General features: G+C 39.4%; 1 pseudogene; it reads left to right on the top strand.

The window, feature by feature from the left end:
• The first annotated feature begins 311 nt into the window (after positions 1 to 311).
• Positions 312 to 3,828, top strand: LOC141575597 (olfactory receptor 4C6-like; annotated as a pseudogene).
• The last annotated feature ends 4,951 nt before the right edge of the window (positions 3,829 to 8,779 follow it).

The raw sequence follows: 8,779 nt of genomic DNA, 5'->3' as shown, positions 1-8,779 counted from the left end.
ATGCTATTTGCAAAAGTCCTAAAATGAGGCAGCCCGCCTCTGCTTAAAAGTCCCAGTAATAAGAAGCATGCTTTCATTGTAACTTTTTTGTAGGTTGCAGTAGTAACTTTCCTGAAATACATAATCTCTTCTCTTTTCCAGTGGTAGAACATAGCAGTTAAACATTTGAGCTTTGTGATCAAAATGCCAGCTTGGTAGCACACTAGCTGTATAATCTTATGCAAGAGAGTTAACTTCCCAAGACCTCAATTTCTCTTTTTTAAAATGAGAAAAGTAATGGTGCCTGTTTCATCTGGTATCATGAGGTTTAAATGCGGTAATGCGTATATCATCTTTGACACTGCCTGGCAACACATTCAATGAACCTGATTATTGAATTGTCACTACTGTGTTCCAGCATCCTTTGCTCCATGTAAGGAACAGAGGAACTGAAAGGAAGGACCTGGACTGACTCAGGCTTGAGTCAATTATGTTGTGACCTGGGTCTTTGCTGAATCACCATACTTTGTAATTTTCATCAACGGACACTCTGTTAGTCAGGGGTGATGTTATCACTAGTTTTTGATGTATCTTGATCATTTAATATTTAGGAGTAAAGCACAAAATTATCAAAAAAGTGTCACACTGCTTGAAAAAGAACCCAGAAGAATCATCCACTTCATGTTTGTTGAAGTTACGACAGGATAATATATTGTAACATACCTAGCACAGAGATTGGTAAATGACAAACTCGCAGCATAATTATTAGAGAAGCAATACTGACGCTTGAAGGCACTGATTCTGGAGTCAGAAAATATGGTTCACTTTCTAGCCTCACTACTGACTAGCTGTGCAACTCTGGCTAAGTTTCCCAAACTCTCTGAGAAGCAGTCCCCTCATCTGTAAAGGAGTCAGTCATAGGGCTATTCCAGTGCCTGGAGAAAGGTAGGTGCTTTAAAATGCTGGCTATAAATGATAGCAATAAAAGGAGGAAAAATGTATTTCACATGGAAGCACCATTTAAAGAGAGAGAAGAAAAGACCTGGGGAGAACATAGCTTTATGAACTAGCTCTCTTTTAAGCTGTTTATTTAGCCTGTTATTAAAGGCCAAATGCTTAGATGGTGAATAAGTGGAAAAAAAAAAAAAAAAAGAAACATAAGTTCCCTGAGTTCCTGGAAATACATGAAGCCAAATAATCACTAATTATAAATTGTATGCTGCTCTTCCAGGTATATAACTCTCAGCTGGAGCTTATATCATCATCTGATACAGAGGAAATCAAAACAATGTGACTGAATTCATCCTTTTGGGCATCATGAAGAATCCAGAGCTGAGGAAAACACTCTGCTGTGTTTCTAATCACGTATGTGTCCACTGTCTTGGGAAACCTCCTCACTGTGGTAACCATGGTCACAGATCAGAGTCTGAGGTCACCTGTGTATTTTTTCCTTACCTCCTTGTCCCTTCTGGATGCCACCTTCTCTTCTGGCATTGCCCCCGAGATGACTGTGGACTCCCCCCTCTGAGAGTGCTGCCATCGCCCTCAAAGGCCGCGTGGCTCAGCTCTTTGTGGGGCACTTATTTGGTGGAGCGGGGTCATCCTTCTCACTGTGACGGCCTATGGCCGCTATGTGGCCACCTGTGAGCCCCTGGGCTGCATGACTGTCATGAGGCCTTAGCAGTGCTGACTGTTTCTGGGAGGGGCCTGGCGGGGGGGATTTTTCCACGCCCTTGTACAGCGTCGCTTCATGTATCAGATACTCTTTTGTGGCCCCAACATCACTGACCACTTTATGTGTGATTTGTTTCCACTGTTGAAACTTGCCTGCATGGACTCCCACATCCTGGGCCTCTTGGTCAGCCTCAACAGTGGGGTGATGTGTGTAGCCATCTTCCTTATCCTCATCACCTCTATGTGGTCGTTCCCTGCTCCCTGAAGTCCTGCGGCTCTGAAGTTTGGCGTAAAGCTCTCTCCACCTGTGGTTCCCACCTCGTTGTGGTCCTCATGTTCTTCGTGCCATGCATTTTCTTGTATGTGAGGCCTGTGGCCACCTACCCCATAGACAAGGCAATGGTTGTGTCCAGTTCCATCATCACACCCATGTTAAATCCCTTGATCTGCACCTTGAGGAATGCAGAGGTGAAAAATGCCATGAGAAAACTGGGTGAAACAAGGAAATCCTTTGTTTGGCAAGTGATTGTATGCTGAGCACATCATGTGTTTCCCATAAGGAGAAGTTGTTCTTTAAGAAAAGAGTAAAAAGAAAAACTCTATTCTTCACCAACAGCCAGAGTGATCTCTTGAAAATATAAATCTGCTTTATGATTTCGGGTATTCACAGTGGAAGGATTATGGTGCTCTACTGCTTCATATCCTTCCGTGGCTCCCCGTTGCATCTAGAACCTCCTTGCCTTGTCCCAGAATCTGCTGGTGAATCTCTCTGCTACCTCTAACTCTCCAACCACATCTTGAGTGCCTCCCCTGTCCCTCACCAGGCACCAGACATGCTGGGTTTTTTTTCATCAGCCCTTAGAGCTGATAAAGCCTTTTCTCACCCTAGTGCTGTTGCTTCTCTCTCTCTGAAAACAAGCCCTCATCTACTCAAGTGGTTGCTTGTCTCCAGCTTCTAGTCCTAGATAAAGAGATTGGCATTCAGACAGCCTCCCCCCATGAGTCAAGTCAAGATTCTTCTTCTACCATTATTCCCTATGTCTACATCTTCTTTATCTTCTTAGTAACAATGACCAAAATTATTTGTGTATAATTATCATTTGGCTCTTTTTACTTTCCACCTCTCTCTAGATTGGACATCTGCAAAAGAAGAAATTTTATTTATGCATGGCATTTGTTAGGTTTTCAATAAATGTCTGTTGAACGGTTATAGAATGCAAGAGCCAAACAATCCAATTCAAATAGCCAAATTCAAATGGTTATGGGGAAAAAAGAAGGCAATCAATAAAAATAAAATAAAATAATAAAAAAAAGCAGAATGTGGCCATGAGAACAGAGTCTTGGAAATGGAGGGCTATGATTGTTTCATGGAAGGTACTTCATATTGGATAGTCAGAGAAAGATTGTTAGCAGGTAACATTTCAGCTGACTTTGAATGCTGTTGAGGTTTTCTTAGGAAAAGTTTTGAAATATATTAATCAATAAGCTTAATACTGATGAGCACCAATAATTGAAAAAAAAATGAAAAGGAAACAGTCACCTGAGAATCAGTGGGATGAAAATTCTAGAGAGAGAAGACTCTAATTCAAGAAATGCCATGGCATTTCCAAGGAAATATAAAATAGCAGAATGGTTGGGACATAATGATCCAGGCAGAGAGCGGCAAGGAACAAGATCAGAAATGTACACAGGGCCCGGATCCTGTAATACTGGTATTTCTAGCCCTCCCTGAGCCCCCAAGGAGCATGGAGGTTGTTGTCTCTTAAAAATGACCCAAAGCCAAAAATGCTTTAGGAACACAGAGTAACTCTAACTCTTATGCTATAGAGGGTATGGGAAACATGATGTGAAAAGCTTTTATAGTTGGCTTTTAATTGCCCTTTCACTTTCACTCATAGAAGAAACTTCACAATTCCATTTAAAAATGCTTCAAAGTAAAGATTCTTTTTAACCCTAAATTTATTTCTTTTCCACATATAAACAAAGACTAAATCCATATTAGCATAATCACTTGAGTCTTTAGAAAACTCTTAGGGTGATCTTTACTTTATTATAATTATGTAATGAAAATATAAAGAAGAACCTTGGAATGAAGTCCTTGACTTTATATTTGTTTAATATGTGAAGTAATAAGTTGGTAAAGATTAATCAATGAAATAAAGTAATGCAAGCTTAGTGCTATATTTTTATTGTATTGTTAAGTGCTTTTATGGCTATGCCATCCTGTAATTAAGGGTCACCTGCCCATTTGCTCACATCATTTTTAAAAATGACTAAAATTTGTTGTCATATAACAGGTTACCTCTATTTCTCATTGAATACATTTTAGCAGGTAAGGTCTGGAAATTTTCTTTAATAAACTCTGCTTTCTGATACAACCTTTGATTTACTGATTTTTGTTACCAAGGCTTTCTGTTACTAAAATTATACTATTTTAAAAAATCATTTTCGAGATGCCAAAATGGGATTTGATAAAACATAGTCTGAAAAACACAGCAAACTGAAAGTAAAATGAAATTCTTTAACTTGATGAAAGGATATGTTTCAAAAAACTGAAGGAAACATCACAGTTAATTATAAAAGAAATTCATTAAATTCAGGGATAAGACAGGGCCACTTTGGTAACTGCTGTTGTTGTATGTTTTTTAAAGTAAAGTTTCTCATGCAGAGTTCTCAACTTCATATACCTACAAAGGCCAGAAAAATAAAACAAATGAGTAAAGCCAAACTGTGCAAAGATAACTTAAGACTTTTATTTCTTCAGAGGGAGTAAACCCTACCCGGCAAGGGCCTACTACAGCTCAGCTCCTGTCTTGCCTTTGGGGGAGTATGTGCCCAAGTTTGTTGCACACTCAGATTTTCAAGAGAAATAGGCATCCATACTTTATATGAATTTAAATGATTTGAATATGTTGATAACTAATTATGTTTGTAACACTTTATGCTAATCAACAGTTTTTGGATCAAACTAATTTACAAATCTGGTGAGTTCAGTCCACAGACTGTCACTTCAATAACTCTGTGTCAACCAACAAAATACCAGTAAAAAGAAATAGAATAATCAAAATGGAAATTGAAACAACCAAATTCATTATTGACTGAGTTTCTCATTAACTTAGAAAAACCAAGGCAGTCAGTTGACAAATTTCAATGTTTATTAGAAGAGTTTAGTTAAAAATCAGCATGATATTACTTTCACATATAAACAGTTATAAACTAAGTCTCCTTCACAATTAGACTATAAAGAACATAAATGTATAGTGTTTATGAAGAACACAATGCATCTTCACAAAAGACATACAACTGAACAAAATGAGTTATAGAAATCATGATGGGAAGATACCATATTTTAAGATTGCTGATTTTCTCAATTATTAAAGTGAGTGAAATCCCAGTCAAAATCTCAGGAAGATCATGTTCATGGAAATAGAAAATGATTCTAAACTTAACATGGTTGAATATATGTATGAAAAAGTAAAAGATTTTTGGTGGGGATAGGAAGAATTTAGAGCAAATATATCATAAACCTGTAGAGATTTTAAAAATAGAGTATATCCACAAAATAGACAGCTATGTTAATAGAACAGAGTACTGAGCCCAGAAATTCAACAATACATACCATACTTAGTAATTTATATATGGTGAGGATGGGAGTTTTAATCAGTCCAAATCCATTGGATTAAGATAAGTGATTATCAATTTGAAAAAATAATTAGAACTTATTTTACAAAGTCACTAGAAAAACATTTCTGATGGAATTTTATGTGTAGGATACATTAAAAGCAAAGAAAGAAAGGATGCAGAATAAGCCAAAAATATTTTTAAAAATCCAGTTACAATGCGAGTAGAGGCACTGGAGACGAAGGAAGTAGAAGTGATAATTTTTCTTCTTTTTTAAAAGGAAAGTGTAACAGTTTTCATTTCTGTAACCAATGATTATCTTTTTAAATAAGATGAAACAAATGATACATAGATTTGTTTTATTTTATTTGTGTATATATTTTAAGAAAATAGTACTTAAAAATTCTGAACACAACAGAGTATTTGGACTTTACTACTAATGTCCGGACAAAATATGTGAAACAATCACTTACTATATGGGACAGCAGTCAGTATAACCCTGGGATCCCCCAGGGAAAGGAAACACTAAGGCATCTGCAGCCTTCTGCTAGAGCACGTTGTGCATCACGGTGTAGAAAGGGAGAAGCCCAGCAGAGCATCACACTTCTCTGTGATGAGGATACAGAGATCAGAGTTCAGGGTGGCTGAAGAGACTGCAGTCTGTGAAGCAGAGTGCTGGAGCAGAAGGAGCTGTGCAGAGGGAAAAATCGAGAAGTCTGCAAAGGGTCCAGGGCAATCTAAGTCATTTGCTTGATGCTAAGAGTACGACGTTGTGTCTGTGTGGAGTGAAACTCCACAAACTAAGAATAGAAATTAAAAAAGAAAATCCTCACTAACTCTACTTACTCCTTGCAATTTGAGCCTCTGCTCACACAGTCACTCGGGGCAGGCTGACAAAACTATCATTTTGTAACTGAATAGATGGCAACTTTAGTTGTCACTGCAGAACAGGAGAGAAACTGGAGATTTAAGGGCATTTTCTCTCATGCATCAGCCCCAAAGAGGCACTCATCCTACACTCAACATTTCTTGGGCCTCAAATTCTAAGATACAGCTCAAACAGATACAGAGGCCGGGCATGTACATTCCAAAATAGTCGCACTGAACTGAAAGCAAGTTGGGAAACGTAGTGGAGCAAGTGGAACATTTCCTGTGAATTACTGTCTCTGGCATAACATGTCAGTGAACTGCTAAATGTGTATCTTTCTTATTCCCAGTCTTGAACTCTTTCAAACTAATTCTTCTGAGCAGTTTAATTTCAGAACATCACCTTAGCTCTTTGATAAAGATGATCCCTGCTTTTTAACATTTTAAAGTCTCTCAAAGCTTTTAAATATCTTAGTTTATTTAAACAGTATCAATTGTGTGTATTGTGCTGGCACAAATACACATACTAGTGATAGAGATAAAGTAACTTGTTCAAGACAAATTGCCAAGCCTAGTTCCAAATGCAGTCTGTCTCTAGGCTTGTAAATTCCTTTACAGAAACTCCCTGTGGACAAAAAATGTAAAATCAATGAAAGAAGTGCACAGATTAATTAAATTTAATATAATGTGATACATATAGTGACAAAGGAATTTATAAGCATTAAAGGAGGATAAACAAAGCCTTTGGCCAAGCCTTTTGGGTCAGCAGAAAGCTTCCTGGGAGAGGTGACACTGAAATTGGGTATGAAAATACGAGCAAGACATTTCCAAGCCAGATGAAGTCTAAGACATTCCAGGCGATGGGCTCAGCATGAAGCAGTGTGCTATACGCACTGGTAAGGGTCAGATAAAGTAAATTATACAAAACACCGTGAAAAGCTCCTGGCCCACAATGAGCGTTTGGGGTAAACTGATCATGCTGTAAATACATTTATTAGGTTCCCCTATACCTTTGCAGTCCCTTCCCATTCTGACCCTGGGCATCCTTGTGACTTACTTATTCATGGTAGACATAACAGAAGGCCAGTTCCGAGCCTGTGTCCCGAGAGGCCTTGGGCACTTCCATTTGCTGTAGAAACCTCTGCTATGAGAACAAGCCCAGATTAACCAGCTGGGTGACAGCTCACCAGGAAGAGAGTGCCACTGTCCCAAACAAGATCATATTAGGTCAGACTAATATGGCCAGCAGAACCTAAAATACGGGAAAGATCCCAGCTAAGATCATAGGTAAGAACTGAAGTCTGATTTAGATTATGTCTTGGTTACTTAAGAACGAATCACACTTGAATGTCATCATTATAGGACAAGATTCAAGGCTTTAAAAACAGAAGTGTTAGATATAAAGTTAGGAAAACTGGGAGTGTTGATCTGAAGGAAGTGTGAACAAAATATATGGTATTGAGAGTTTTGATGAATGTCCTTTTGTGTCTTTTCCTGCTACCATTTTTTTCAGCTTTAAAAAAGCATTTTATTTTAATAAAGAATAAAAGAGATCAATAAACATCTATAATGGGTAAAAAATAAATATTCACTTAGCATATTAAAGATGTGCACTTAACATGGATTTGAGCTAGACACTAAAGCCCATCGTTATCAGACAAAACTGCAGAAAACAGGTACGTTATTCTTAAAAATGTAATGCTGGCTTTGTTGACTCAACAGGAAAAGTCACTTTTACTGGGATTAGCCTATATTCTCATGTGAATTCCAACACAGCTAAAGAACGGACAATGCTGAGCCGACACATCCATCATCTCTGTAGGAGTGGCAGTAGGAAGGATAAATGGACATTCTTTATTCTTTGGTTTTTCAGATTTTAAATCAGGGACTCTTACAGCTACAGGGCCACCAGGTTGGCTGAGCTGGGGCAACCCTGTCCCCCAAACCCCAGCTTCTCCCACTTCTCAAAATGAGGGCTGACTGAGAGATTCTGGGCCAGGGGTGGCATTGGCCCAGGCTGGGAGAAAGAGTAGGGAAAAAAAATCTCTCCTCCCCAGAGAGGGAGGGAAGCAGACAGACCCTTGCCAAACACGCTTGGAGTCTACACCGACCGTGGCACTGACTTGGCCAATTCCACAGACTACAAGGGGAAGGGAGCCTGCAGGCCCTTGACCGCCGTGTGTGTCCAGTCCTTGCCTGCCCTGGGGTGTCACACAGACCAACAAGAGTCCCCTGTTCTAGCAGGTAAGACTTAATCGTTTTTTAGAAAAAAATGTCCTAGTGCTTTTCAACCATGCAAGTTATAACGTGTGTTATACCGGACGTTGGAAGGCCAGTGGGGTGACGTGAACCAGTTAGCTAAGCCGCTGTTTTCAGGCTTCTGCCCAGGTTTTGATTAGTTCCATGATTTAGGGCAAACATCTGTACACAGTTCTGGGTAGTAGTTGCGTCTTACTTGCTACTAAATAGGGTAAGTTCTTCCAGGGCTGAAACTGGGACATCCCCATTGGAATCCCACCGCCTCACTCTGCTGAAGGGAAGGAGCTGGTGTGCCCCAGGGTGTGCTAGGGCCGGGGGGCCAGTGAGCAGGGAGAGGATGGCACAGCTCAGCCTGTGCTCCCCAGTACGCTGGGGCTCC

Source organism: Camelus bactrianus, chromosome 30 (assembly GCF_048773025.1).
Source record: "Camelus bactrianus isolate YW-2024 breed Bactrian camel chromosome 30, ASM4877302v1, whole genome shotgun sequence".
NCBI lineage: Eukaryota > Metazoa > Chordata > Mammalia > Artiodactyla > Camelidae > Camelus > Camelus bactrianus.
The sequence above is the reverse complement of the archived record's forward strand: the minus strand, read 5'-3'. Positions and strand labels throughout refer to the sequence as shown.